Here is a 15,980-nt window from a genome sequence, read left to right on the forward strand (position 1 = left end):
GAACACGTTCGTGTCATAAAAAGATAGGACGTTAACACTCGAGGTTAAGTGTGTGCCCTAAAATTGTCAGTTTGTATAAAACAGTCATTCATCAATTCCCTTTAACAAATTCTTCGCCGTATATTTCAGATCTTTCAGATATCTTGAAATTCTTCTGACGGAAAGTAGTACTTGCATAAGTTTCTTTTTTTGTGTGTGTGAGTGTGTTTGTTTTACGGATTGAAGAACATAAACGTCAAAAATTCATAAAAGAATCAACGAGTCGGAACAAGTCTTCCGACAATGGATGTTATGGAAAGGGTTGGTAGTGTGCTGTATGTTTCACACTGGACAGCTATTTTATGTTTGGAGACATTAAAATAAATCGTGTGCGTGTTGACGGCGTGATTTTTGCCACGTTGGGTGATGTTTACGTGGTCAGACTCAAACAGTGATTGGTATATTTTCCTTCCTTTTTTTGTTAAAAAAATTCAGTGAATACCACATCAAGAGATCTTTCACTATACTTCACTTCTCATAACACATCAAATATGATTAGAAAGTGCGTAACTCCGTTGACATAATCCGTAGTGAATTCAACATACATGCACCTAAAAAATTAAAAGTATGAACTATCGGTTTCAGTCACAAGCATTACACGACGTGAACCGTTATCCATACAAGTAAATCTGTTTTTGTAGAGTGACAGCATTTAACCCTAAGCAATAATAATTATTTTAGTCTATAGTCATGGACATCAAAGCCAAATACATTGAATACCACATCAAGAGATCTTCCACGATATTTCACTTCTCGTAACACATCAGATATGACTAGAAAGTGCGTAACTCCCTTGAAATAATCCGTATTGACCTGAACATGCATGCAGCTAACAGGGATCTAGATGTCAATGCGGCCAGTATAGAACTGAAAATCACGGAGTAATACATTGCCCTCAGTATGAAGAACACAGAGAAGTTGTAACTTCCTCAAACGTGTCTTTATACGAAATGGTAAAAGGCTGCGATAAATTGTGGGCAAAATTTCCAATAAACTTTATGAGAATTGTAGACCAGCGCGTTATGGTGAACGTAAAAACGTTTGAGTATCTTACGGTATTCTGTGCGCAGAGTTAGCCAGTGGCGATTCAGCGTTGTTGGAGTCATCTCGTCGGCAAGTTTGTAAGTCTCACCTCATCATGGCCTGTAATGAGGGAGGACAACAGGGAGAAACCTCAGCCATGGCAACGGAGAATCATCGGAACGTCGTCATCAGAAGTGGTGTGGGGAACCCCGTGGACGTTAATGCTTACAGGCTGCATCAGTAAATCATGGACTAGAAAACTCGATGTTCATTCTGATGGCACGATAATGCAGACGGCGAAATGGTAACCGCCATTTCTCCTCTTTTTTCTGCTTTCCTGTTTCTTTTCTTCTTATTCTAATTATTTACAATTAAATACAGTTAGAAGTGTTATTAAATCTATCTTTGTTACTATATATGTGGATGTTTCGATTACGTAAATTTACATAGCTAAGTTTTCACAGCTGTAATCTCCATGTTGATAATAATTTTTAAGAAAGACACAAATCCTAATTAATTTTTAATTGCATTTCAAAGATGATTCCGGTCTAGAAACTACAGCAATAAATAACGATAATAATTAATAGTAGTAATAATTACAGCAAGGGTAGTGGTAGGAGGTGAATGGCTATACGCACCTAAATGCTTAAAAGTGAACTACGAGGTAAACAGTGTAGATATACTTGAAAGATGGGTTTCTAGAAATATAATGGGGCAATACAAACAGCAACGTTTTGGAAAATGAGAAGTAAGGAGGGCGTCTACGAAAATATACAGAAACTATTTAAAAAATAGGAAACTGGAGGGCAATCTTCTTTGGACACCTCTGCCGAATCAAAAAACAGGGAAACAAAAGAGACCTGCTCCTCTGAAAAAAAGAAGGCAACAATTAATGTATTTCATAAATAAGGAGACAACTATAAAGCAAACAATATCAAAGAATCGGAAATAACAACGTATCCATTCTTTAAGAAAGAAAGAAATTCGAAGCCTTTCAGAGCAGAGAAAAACAAGTCATCATAAATAACAAGACAGAAGAAAGAAAAAGAGAGCAGGGGAGAAGAAGGTGGTGTATAGGGAAAACAAGAAAAAAGAAAAATATAAGAGGACTGGAAGCTATTTTATGATCCCAGTTGGTATGTGGGAAAACTGAAGAGATAGTCGTCGAAATCAGAATACATTAACAAATTGCTGCACGTTCATAAAGTGGAACTCGTCTACTATCGATTGTGACGTGATTGAAACTCCGTAACTACAAGTGTGTCATCTTTCCTTGTGCAACATAAAATTAACGTGCATGGTACAGCAAACGTGTAAGGTACTCACAGAATCCATTGCTCTTGTTAATGATACAAGTTAGATGCTTTCTGGTTTTTCGTAGTAAACATAGTAAATGGTAGTGGGGGAGTGTTGTACCTTGAGGATATTGTACTTAGGAGAACACGATGTTTCCCGCTCGGTGTTTTACTCTATTGGCCGGCTTTAGGATCACAGGAAGGGACGCCCTTCGGAGACAGCCACAAGCAGTTTCCAGCATATTCTGCTGTTTTTGTTGTTGTGAGATGTGAGGCTGTGTTTTGTGCTGCGTTTGTATATATTTCTAGTTCTACATATTTAAATACTGTTTAATATATGAAAGCTATAAAGAGAATATTGTTAAATCTTCAGTTACAGTGTTTTGTGAAGAGTAAAATTCAGTACATTTTTAAAACTAGTTACACAACGTACGGATCGTCAATACTTCGTCAGTCTTGCATCATCTCGTACCTTGAAATGGAAGGTCTTCTGCCATGGACTCGTGATATTTGGAAATGACTGAATTTCTTTAATGTCTTCTAAGAAGGGAAAGCAGAAAGGTGGAAGGAGTATATAGAGGGTCTATACAAGGGCGATGTGCTTGAGGACAATATTATGGAAATGGAAGAGGATGTAGATGAAGATGAAATGGCAGATACGGTACTGCGTGAAGAGTTTGACAGAGCACTGAAAGACCTGAGTCGAAACAAGGCCCCCGGAGTAGACAACATTTCACTGGAACTACTGACAGCCTTGGGAGAGCCAGTCCTGACAAAACTCTACCATCTGGTGAGCAAGATGTATGAAACAGGCGAAAAACCCTCAGACTTCAAGAAGAATATAATAATTCCAATCCCAAAGAAAGCAGGTGTTGACAGATGTGAAAATTATCGAACTATCAGTTTAATAAGTCACAGCTGCAAAATACTAACACGAATTCTTTACAGACGAATGGAAAAACTAGTAGAAGCCAACCTCGGGGAAGATCAGTTTGGATTCCGTAGAAACACTGGAACACGTGAGGCAATACTGACCTTACGACTTATCTTAGAAGAAAGATTAAGGAAAGGCAAACCTACGTTTCTAGCATTTGTAGACTTAGAGAAAGCTTTTGACAATGTCGACTGGAATACTCTCTTCCAAATTCTAAAGGTGGCAGGGGTAAAATACAGGGAGCGAAAAGCTATTTACAATTTGTACGGAAACCAGATGGCAGTTATAAGAGTCGATGGACATGAAAGGGAAGCAGTGGTTGGGAAGGGAGTAAGACAGGGTTGTAGCCTCTCCCCGATGTTGTTCAATCTGTATATTGAGCAAGCAGTAAAGGAAACAAAAGAAAAATTCGGAGTAGGTATTAAAATCCATGGAGAAGAAATAAAAACTTTGAGGTTCGCCGATGACATTGTACTTCTGTCAGAGACAGCAAAGGACTTGGAAGAGCAGTTGAATGGAATGGACAGTGTCTTGAAAGGAGGATATAAGATGAACATCAACAAAAGCAAAACGAGGATAATGGAATGTAGTCGAATTAAGTCGGGTGATGCTGAGGGAATTAGATTAGGAAATGAGACACTTAAAGTAGTAAAGGAGTTTTGCTATTTGGGGAGCAAAATAACTGATGATGGTCGAAGTAGAGAGGATATAAAATGTAGACTGGCAATGGCAAGGAAAGCGTTTCTGAAGAAGAGAAATTTGTTAACATCGAGTATAGATTTAAGTGTCAGGAAGTCATTTCTGAAAGTATTTGTATGGAGTGTAGCCATGTATGGAAGTGAAACATGGATGATAAATAGTTTGGACAAGAAGAGAATAGAAGCATTCGAAATGTGGTGCTACAGATGAATGCTGAAGATGGGTAGATCACATAACTAATGAGGAAGTATTGAATAGGATTGGGGAGAAGAGAAGTTTGTGGCACAACTTGACCATAAGACGGGATCGGTTGGTAGAACATGTTCTGAGGCATCAAGGGATCACCAATTTAGTATTGGAGGGCAGCGTGGAGGGTAAAAATCGTAGAGGGAGACCAAGAGATGAATACACTAAACAGATTCAGAAGGATGTAGATTGCAGTAGGTACTGGGAGATGAAGAAGCTTGCACAGGATAGAGTGGCATGGAGAGCTGCATCAAACCAGTCTCAGGACTGAAGACCACAACAACAACAATCCTCCAGATCTTGAACATGGTGATTTGTGTACGTTGCCAGTAGCTCTTACTACAAAATATTTTTAGCTTGTAACTGGGTTTTGATAATGCTTTTTCTATTTCGCTTACAGAAAGTGTCCAGAGATTTTTATATGTCAACGCGAACAGGACCAGAAGTGTGGAACAGACAAAAAGTCCTTCATCTAAAAATTTCACTTACGTGCACAGTGCTCTCCCAATGGGATTTCGTTTCCATTATTTTTAGAGAGTGCTCTAGTACGCGCAGGATTGGATAAGGCTTAGCGGCAAATCTCTGGGCTAACTCAGTCGCTCTAATAGGGACTCCCATGTATGGCTTCTGCAACAATGTGCATTGTCACAGGGAAGCCGGCTCAGTCCTTCGCTGCGTGCGGTGTTATTAGACTACAGCGCCGACAAGAGCCTAGGATTCGACCTTTCGCTATGCCATGACTCATATCGAATGTGAACAAACAGAAGGCCTGATTTGCGGTACTACTTACAACATTAGATAGCGACTGTAGCTAACGATTATCGGCAGAAGGCTTCAAATTCTTTAAGTATCATGTTTACTTTTCACAAAAATTAAATTCTGAAACTAAGTGTTTATAAACTATGAAATCATCGGTTTGAATTTTGTGTGTGTGTGTGCGTGTGTGTGTGTGTGTGTGTGTGTGAGTGTGTGTGTGAGTGTGTTGTGTTTTTGTGTGTCAGCGTGTGTGTTCGCCCTCGATGTTTTACCAAGTTCGACTGTTTTCCGATGTGTTTGCTCGTTTTTAATTATTTTGAAACGAAATCGCTTTGTTGAATGAACTTTGACATCTCATATACCCGCTGGTTGCTAGAGATTATCTTCTCAGTTGTGTCATTTTGAGACATGAGGACATGAGTAACAAACTATACCACAAGACTTCTGTGTATAACACCGATTAGATGTCACCTTTTAATAATAGTTGATATACAGGGCTTTATGGGTGTAAGTGCAGATAATAATTTCTGTTAATGACTTAGGACAGTATACTGAACAGCGTTGCTTCAGTATTTACTTCATTTGCAGACCAATAATGTTAGCTATTGCGACTAGTATGTTTTTAGATTGATTAGTACCTCCAAGTACGTGTGGCGCAAACAACACATTAAGGTTATTTTCCGCCGCTCTTCTTTGGATCTTCTCTATCTCCTCCGCCAACCAGATCTGGTACGGATCCCACACTGATGAGCAATACTCATGTATAGGTCGAACGAGTGATTTGTAAGCCACCTCCTTTGTTGATGGACTACATTTTCTAAGGACTCTCCCAATGAATCTCAACCTGCTACCCGCCTCACCAACAATTAATTTTATATGATCATTCCACTTCAAATCGTTCCGCACGCATACTCCCAGATATTTTACAGAAGTAACTGCTACCAGTGTTTGTTCCGCTATCATATAATCATACAATAAAGGATCCTTCTTTCTATGTATTCGCAATACATTACATTTGTCTATGTTAAGGGTCAGTTGCCACTCCCTGCACCAAGTGCCTATCCGCTGCAGATCTTCCTGCATTTCGCTACAATTTTCTAATGCTGCAACTTCTCTGTATACTACAGCATCATCCGCGAAAAGCCGCATGGGACTCTTAAATGGTTAGTCTGTTTGATGTCCTTCCACATGGTGCAACGAACAAGCCTATGTATTGTGCTACCCTCAGGCAATCGAAGAAACGATTTCAGCCTGTCCGTCGCCTCAAAAATGCAAACGAACGTCTCGTTCTCCACGACATCGCAAAGCGACACGTAAGTCTGTGCACCAGAGAAGAGATCACAAGACGTCATCAGGCTGTTCTGCATCATCCACCCTACAGGCCGGATCTCGCACTTTGCGACTTCTACCTCGTGGGCCCAATGAAGGATACACTCAGCGGGAAGCAGCAAGTAGACGATGGGAACGTTAGTGAAACAGCAAGACGTTGGCTCAGACAAGTTGACCCAGTATGGTGGCGTAATACTGTCGCATTGAAAGGAGACTATGTTGAAAAATAGGGTTTTATAGCCAAGAGAGTGGTGAATAATATGGTGTATTGGAATACTGAATAAAACCAACCAGCTTTTAGAAAAAAACGCCTTGCATTACTTACTGAACGCCCCTCGAAGTACGATGATAACTGTCTGAAGCCAGTTCCCTGAAAGACGTAAGAAATAAGACATAACACAGTAGTGAAACTCAGCATAATGGATATTTGCAGGAAAATTAATATTGTCGGTTGTGCACAGTGTATGTGGAATAGTACGAATTCCAGTATACCGACAAATGCAATCGCATGGTATTGCATTTGATGTCAGCAGTACAGCACATAACAGGACAACAACGACTAAGGTGGTTGATGGTAGAAATCGGTATAAAGGCAGTCGGCTCTGTGCGGTATTAGTGTGTGCGTACGTGCCTTTACTGCAGATAGGACGCAGACACCATTAGCAACAGTGCATAATGTGAACATAAACTGAAACGTCCCCTTAGAGCATTTATACATGACTGTGTTTACACTGACACACAATATTTTTAGCGCAACGCAATCTGACTTTCACAAATCCCTACAAAAGAATGGCCCTGACTAACATTAACCTATACCTTTCACAAATCACTTACCTCACCAAAAATCTTCGTTACTCGAACTTCTGCAATACAGCGAGCGCCACTACTGCCAGCTAAATAAAAGATTCAAACTACTGAAGGGACCAACTACTGATAGGCATAGTTAGCAAATGAAAGATTTTGATAGAGAACAAACAATGTATTTACCTTACTAGCGTTCAAAAGTCATAATATACGTAGCAGTTCATGACATCCAGTCTTACAAATTTCAAAACTCCGCCATCTCTCTCCCCACATCCACCACTGCTGGCGGCTCACCTCCAACTGCTCAACGCTACGCGCTGTTCACATCCATCTGCCCAACACTACAATGGCAGACAACAATGCAAACTAGCCACAGACTGCACACAGCACAGCCAGTGATTTTTCATACAGAGCGCTACGTGGCGTTACCGATAAGAAAACCTAAACAGCCTACTTACAAAACCTCGACTGGGACATATCCACGCGGAAAACAGTTATCATGTGTGTATCAACAAAAATCGTTACGTGGAAGGTAATGAGACCCTCCAATCGTCAAACTGCCTAGACGGTGGCGCCTTCAAGTACAGTGATCGATAATGTCGTTATATTTGGTACATGATACGGACAGGATGGAAAATGTGGGCAAAGCAGAAAATTATCTGAGGCATAGAAAGTATTGCCTTTGCACAAAGCAAGGGTCGGAAACCGTTACTCTCAACGTGTTGCTGACTCACAATTGCCAGTAGCTGCCTGACATGTACAACGAATTGTGTCACATGACAAACATCTTGCATTCAAGAAACAACTGCAGAAATTAGCTCCAGCCACCCGTACTGAGACAGGCTAGACTGGAGTTTTCTGAAAAACATGCGTCCTGGAATTCAGAATGTGATCTTCAGTGATAAGGAGAAGTTTGATTTAGATGGGTAGTGTAGAGATCAATATCTCTGGCATCATCTGAGAACAGAGCAGCAGGTAAGAATGAATTGAAATTTTGGGTGTTGGGAGTGTTATGATTTGGGCAGCATTTTGCGCTAAATGTAAGACACGCATTGTTTGACTGAAGTCTTGAATGAACTGTAACACGTCCTCTAAGATACTAGAGACAGAACTGATTATAATGTCAGAGGACCTAGGCCATGAAATTCTAATATTTCAACAAGCTAATGCATATGTCTATGTTTCTACTGCAACCAAAAAGTGGTTTGAGAACAAAGATATCGGAGTTTTCCCTAGGCTTGAATGTAGGCCGGATTTGAACCCTGTGGGAAAAAAACTGTGACAGATGCTTGCAAGTAATGTTTGTCACAATAGAAAGCAATTTGGAGCTGTATGTGAGCTGGAAGCAGCGATACGAGAAGACTAGGCGACTATTTCACTGCAAGATCTACAAACCCTAACAAAATCAATGCCAAAGAGAGTTTCTGAGGTAATGAAACTAATACGTGATTACTTTTTAGCTCATGTATATTAGTGATTATTGTTTTTTCTGCTGAAAGGCGTACGAAAATATGTGACGTTGCATCTCTGACAATAGTAGAATTCTGATTGAGAACAAAAAAGAAACAGAAACTAATTACTCTTTCTACAAATCATAAAGAAATAAGTTCTCCAGTACCTGACTGTGAGTTTTAAAATGTTCTGTAACAACCCCTAACAACTGTTCTGCAATGCTCCTGTTCGCACTGCACAACTTATCTTGTCTTGCTGCTGCAACTGGGTAAACAGCAACATGCTAAAAATATTTCAAAAGCAATACTGCGATCCACGCAGAGTGAAATGCATGGTCATAATAACTGCAACAACTACTGCCATATATATATAAATATATATATATATATATAAATATATATATATATTTATATATATATGGCAGTAGTTGTTGCAGTTATTATGACCATATATATATATATATATATATATATATATATATATATATATATATGGCAGTAGTTGTTGCAGTTATTATGACCATGCATTTCACTCTGCGTGGATCGCAGTATTACTTTTGAAATATGTTTAGCATGTTGCTGTTCACCCAGTTGCAGCAGCAAGACAAGATAAGTTGTGCAGTGCGAACAGGAGCATTGCAGAACAGTTGTTAGGGGTTGTTACAGAACATTTTAAAACTCACAGTCAGGTACTGGAGAATATATATATATATATATATATATATATATATATATATATATATATATATATATATATATAATAGAGAAATTCAGTGATCAGGAGGGGTTTGGTCAACTAACCTTAAACAGTGTAAGAAATGAAAGAGCCCAATAACGACTTTAATTTACTATACTTGCAGTAGACTATTTAAGCACTGACAAACTTTACACAGACTTAATTATTCCACAATGCCTATACTCAATAAACACGTCTGTGGCCAAAACAAAGATACGAATATTAGTCTCAACGTTTTTATACACAAATCTGCCAGAATCGCTTCAGTGCGCAAGCAACCAACAACTACGTGCAGCAAAAAGGCAAATTGCCAAAAATCATTAATTAAACCGAAGTCTGCTCTGGCACCACTAACACGATCGCGGCAGACTGCGACCTCTCAAGTGGCGCGGAGTCCCTCCAACGCACGCTGCGTCCGACCACTCCGACTCCTCTCAACAACTGCTCGCTCGCTGCTACTCGCAATAGTAATCTCTCAGACTCAGTATCTGTGTACCCACCAGGGTAGCCGAGAGCGCTGACGCGCTGCTTCCTGGACTCGGGTAGGAGCGCCAGCCCGGATCGAATCCGCTCAGCGGATTAACGACGAGGGCCGGTGTGCCGCCCAACCTGGATGTGGTTTTTAGGCGGTTTTCCACATCCCGCTAAGTAAATACCGGGTTGGTCCCCACGTTCCGCCTCAGTTACGCGCGTCGCAGACATTTGAAACACGCCCGCACTATTTCACGATTTACACTCGACGCGGACAGCTGGGGTACACGGATTCCGTCCTGGGCGGGTACGAGGTGGCGGCAGGAAGGGCATCCAGCCATCCCTAACACTAACACTGCCAAATCCATTGTAACCACGCCGACCCTGCGATCGCTGCGGGACTATAGCGTAAGCGAAAGAAAGAAACAAAGACTCAGAATCTGTGTATGCACACCACAGCAGAATCATTGGTCAACTTTGCAAAGAAGTATTAACACCCAGCTTTCAGTAATAAGGAAGTATGGATTTTGGACAAATAACTAACAACGCAACAACACTAGAGGACAGTGAGTGCCTTCGCACTAACTTTTCTGTCGTCGTTGACACTGTAGAGTCTTGCACCAGGGGAAGCAGGGAGAGGATGTTGGTTGGTGGCTGGTATCCTCTTTCACAACACAACTGCACATATGTGTTAACTGGGTTATTTATTCATAAGAACGAGAAGTCACCTATCTTTAAGCCAGTTGTTGTGGTACAGGCTCTTCCGCAATTGTGTTAGCCTCACTGCTGGTGAAGTACAAGTCCCACTATAAACGCTACACTGGTCGCTATGTACTGACTGAGATTCTGAGGGACTGACAGGGTGGCTGCCTGGAATTGTCTCTGACTGACTGGGCCCTCCAGTCCGCGGCGGCGATCTAAATACTAGCGGTCGAAAGGGCGTTGGCGGCGCGTTGCTTACGAGCCTGTCTTTGGCCCCTCTCATGGCAGGTGCGCGTGATTCAGCGCCTATTATCGATCTTCTTGCAACCTCTTTGCCGACTGGAGTGCTGGCGACAGCTTATGCCAACACACAAATTTCCATCCGGAAAACGCCTTATTTTTCTACTCGTGTTATGAAAGCCATTATGTAATTCAGTCATGATTGCTCACGTTTTGTATGTATGTACTACTTTCAGAGTAAATTCGACACATGCATTCATCAGACATTGTACTATTACTTTCGTGGAAGCCAACCGTTATACTGCTTTCCGCTACTGTACAATGATGCACCAGCAATGCTATGCAGGCAGATCGACAGCTTGGTGTCTGTCGTACTGGTAGCAAGACATGAGTAAAGAGAGCTCTCCGCTTGCCTCCTGTTGAAGAGAACGGAAGCCTTCTTTAAGAGCACCTGATACCCACACACGGGTCAGTCATGATTGTTTATGTTTTGTATGCATATACTACTTTCATACACTACTGGCCATTAAAATTCCCACACCACGAATATGACGTGCTACAGACGCGAAATTTAACCGACAGGAAGAAGATTCCGTGATATGTAAATGATTAGCTTTTCAGAGCATTCACACAATGTTGGCGCCGGTGGCGACACCTACAACGTGCTGACATGACGAAAGTTTCCAACCAATTTGTCATACACAAACAGCAGTTGACCGGCGTTGCCTGGTGAAACATTGTTGTGATGCCTCGTGTAAGGAGGAGAAATGAGTACCATCACGTTTCCGACTTTGATAAAGGTCGGATTATAGCCTATCGCGATTGCGGTTTATCGTATCGTGATATTGCTGCTCGCGTTGGTCGAGATCCAATGACTGTTAGCAGAATACGGAATCGGTGGGTTCAGGAGGGTAATACGGAACGCCGTGCTAGATCCCAACGGCCTCGTATCACTAGCAGTCGAGATACAGGCATCTTATAAGCTCGGCTGTAACGGATCGTGCAGCCACGTCTCGATCCCTGAGTCAACAGATGGGGACGCATCCAAGATAACAACCATCTGCACGAACAGTTCGACGACGTTTGCAGCAGCATGCACTATCAGCTCTGAGACCATGGCTGCGGTTACCCTCAACGCTGCATCACAGACAGGAGCGCCTGCGATGGTGTAACCAACGACGAACCTAGGTGCACGAATGGCAAAACGTCATTTTTTCGGATGAATTCAGGTTATGTTTACAGCATCATGATGCTCGCATCCGTGTTTGACGACATCGCGATGAACGCACATTGGAAGCGTGCATTCGTCATCGCCATACTGGCGTATAACCCAGCGTGGTGGTTTGGGGTGCCATTGGTTACACGTGTCGGTCACCTCTTGTTCGCACTGACGGCACTTTGGACAGTGGACGTTACATTTCAGATGTGTTACGACCCGTGGCTCTACCCTTCATTTGATCCCTGCGAAACCCTACATTTCAGCAGGATAATGCACGACCGCAAGTTTCAGGTCCTGTACGGGCCTTTCTGGATACAGAAAATGTTCGACTGCTGCCCTGGCCAGCACCTTCTCCAGATCTCTCACCAACTGAAAACGTCTGGTCAATGGTGGCCGAGCAACTGGCTCGTCACAATGCGCCAGTCACTACTCTGGATGAACTGTGATATCGTGTTGAAGCTGCATTGGCAGCTGTACCTGTACACGCCATCCAAACTCTATTTGACTCAATGCCCAGGCGTATCAAGGCCGTTATTACGGCCAGAGGTGGTTGTTCTTGGTACTGATTTCTCAGGATCTACGCACCCAAATTGCGTGAAAATGTAATCACATGTCAGTTCTAGTATAATGTATTTTTCCAACGAATACCCGTTTATCATCTGTATGTCTTCTTGGTGTAGCAATTTTAATGGCCAGTAGTGTAGTAAATTCGATACATGGATGCATCAGACATTGTACTATTACTTTCGTGGAGGCCAGCTACTGTACAATGATGGGGCAGCAATGCTATGCAGGCAGGTCGACTGCCTGGGGTCTGTCGTACTGGTAGCAAGACACGAGTGAAGAGAGCTCTCCGCTTGCCTCCTGTTGAGCAGAACGGCGGCCTTCTTTAAGAGCACCTGATACCCGCGCACGGGGTTAGGAAGCTGATGGTGGCTGGCGGGCGAAATTTCTGTGCGGCACAGGTGGCGGCCCCTTTCAGCAGCAGCTGATTAACAGCGTGCTCCCCGCGGGTTATAGGCGAAAGAACGGCGGGGGTGTCCCTTCCTCCTCGTCCCGTAACTACAACACGACGCCGCTGCCGACACTGTGTCGCGTCGTCGTGTTGCCCTCGTAAATAACGCCGCTAAGGAACCCGCACCGCCTAACGGCGCACCGTTAAGGGGTCCGCGCGCTTAATGCGGTGCCGACAAACGAGCGAGAGCTTCCGAATACCCCCGCCAGAGGAGAGTGGCGGCCTTTTTTGACGGATCCATTGCTGTGTAGAAGTGGGCCACCTCGGATGAGTTTTCTTCTCAGACCTACCGCTCCCTCCCCCCCCCCCCTCCCTCCTGCCACTGCTGCACCCCTCACCGGCGCTCGTTACTGCTCGGGCTCGGGTGCGCCCTCTCAGGGAGTTTTATGTGTGTGCGGTCTTAACGGCGCTTACGCATTTGCTCCGAGCGCTGGTAGGAAAGTGAGAGAGCCAATTTTAAGGGCGCAAAGTAAACTGACAATCAAAGAAGCCCCGATACCAGTTCTCTACATTTCTGTGGTACCAACGTCCTTCGGCCATTTCTGTGACGAAGAAGCGATGTTCAGAGTGAAGGAAAGGAATTAATGCTTTAAAAATATAAGCGCTCTGGGCAAAAACTTAGTCTCCTCCACAATACATAACTCTGATACCTTACACCTCAGCCTCAGGCCGTCATGAATTCGTTTTCATCCTTCAACTGACAGCTCTCAGGCAACACTGATTGCCAGCTGCCATTGCACGAGCCCTCGGAGCCCGTATCGTGCTTTTCAACCGCCGGTGTTACCGTATTATCCAGTGTCTACGTTTAGTTGGTAGCGTCTTCCTTTATAGCGCCGCATTTTGTCATCAGATGGCACACACATGTCAGGCTTAGAGCCGTAAATCTACCGTAGGCTATCATGGACTATCATAGGTAAGCGTAGTTTACGGTAGTTTTCCTAGTAGTATTGGTCACTTAATATCGTAACCGTGTTACCTGTACGTTAAGTGTGTTGCATACCTACCAGGTGTTACTTTTTTCCGATCGCTTTGCCTGTATATGTGATCAGTGTCTTACAAGATTCCCCTAGAAACTGGAAGCAGTGAGCTGCCTATAAACTGAATAAGGTAGATAAAGGGCCACGTTCTACATAGTTACCCCCACTTGGTACTTAAAAATAAACAATATTTATAGGAAATTTAAAACTGCCAATATTTAATTTGGGTTTTATTTGAAAATTGTCAATTAGTAATGTGAAAAAGGGGATGTTGTAGGAAAGATAAAAAACAACACAGATTCGTTACACAGCGCTAGGAAACGCAATTTCTTGATAAAAAGATAAATTTTTGAAAAACGCAAAACAAAGACATATCAAACATTGCTTCTGTACTTCGTCGAACTTATATAAAACGTGTTTTTGTTACTCACAAAGAACAGTCATGGTTGTCAATAATAACAGAAAACTCTTGTCTTTGATCATGATGAAGACCGTTGTACTGAGTGCAAAATAATAACAACAGTTATATAGATGTTTTTCATACGTGTGCATGTAAACTGTACTTGCATCAGAAGTAATTTCTTTCGTTACATAAAGGTGCAGAAGTTACGCGATCAACTAAGTTTTATTACTTATGAAATGTAGTTTATATTTTGTTACGATGTAAAATACATAATCGACAAGCAAGCAAAGAAACAAAGAGAAGTCGTCGGCTCCCAGGTTCTCTCTCACGCATTCAGTTATGTTTCTCTCCCTACCAATGCTACCAAAACTAACGATAATGCTACATTTACTACATCATTTGTGTAGGCTGTCAACACTACCGAACCGTAGTTGTGGTAGAGGGTAACTTCTAGCCAGGCTGCACGAAAACTGTGTGCAGTAGGATGGCAGGTTCTTTCGTTTGTTACCTCGATCTTGAATGGATGACAGTCATAGAACTGCTTAGTTCTCTTACATTTAAAAAAATATAGGTTCTGTTATACTAATTTACGTAAAACTAAAGTAATGTTTGAAGGAGTAGAAAACCTAATTGCTTACGAGCAACATCCTATATTTTCTAAATAATCTCGATAAATTCTTTATTCTATACAGGTAGCGTTATCTATTGAAAAAGAAACATTAAATTTTGAAACACTGTTCAAAAAGGAGTTAATGGTTGCTCCTGGGAATTTCTTTCCTTTCTCCAATCACTCGGCTGTACTCTCTGCCGCAACCTTCCGCTTCTGTTGTTGCTGCTCCTCGGTCAGTCATTTGTGTGGCCGTGCTAAGCGCCATCGACCCGATGGCTGGTACAAGTATTTCGTTTTCCGAAAAACTAGCATTGTTCATATTGTCTAAATGTTTGATCTGGCAGACAGGGTGTTTCGCAACGAATATACACATTTTAAGGCTTTGTTTTTTATTACATTCAACTTACAATTATAAACGATACCGGTACTTCAAATGAAAGAGCAACTCAAACAGTTTTGTTTGTTTACCTGTGCGTAAAGGCAAGACTATGGAACGACCGAGAGTGACTCAAGATCGTGTTAAATGAGGGAAAGTCTTCCACGGGAAGTCCAATGACAGTTCGGAAGTCTAGTCGTGATTTAGTAATCGCATTGTCGTCTGAGTGGAGACTTTTGAGGAGATACTTACAGCTACGTCCTTATCGTTTGCAGTTACTACAATGTCTAAAGCTGACAGACTCTGGTTTACCTTAGAACCTCACAAAAGAAATGTTGCTCCATGACAAAGCTTTTCTGCGTTGCGTCCTCTTGAGTGATGATTCGACACTTCACCTAACAATAAGTGTAAATGTGAACACACGACCTGACGCAGTGTGATTTTTATCTTTGGTGGGTCATGAGTATATGCTACCTCTGCCAACTGATCTAGCCGACTTTAGAAACAGCATTGTAGAAACAATTACTTCAGACACATTGATCCAGATTTGGCAAGAACTCGCCTTTCGATTCAGTGAGTGACGAATGATGCTCACATTGAACACGTGTGACAAAAACTGATTGAGTTGCTCTCACATTTGATTTATTATTTACAA

Source organism: Schistocerca serialis, chromosome 9, assembly GCF_023864345.2.
Source record: "Schistocerca serialis cubense isolate TAMUIC-IGC-003099 chromosome 9, iqSchSeri2.2, whole genome shotgun sequence".
NCBI lineage: Eukaryota > Metazoa > Arthropoda > Insecta > Orthoptera > Acrididae > Schistocerca > Schistocerca serialis.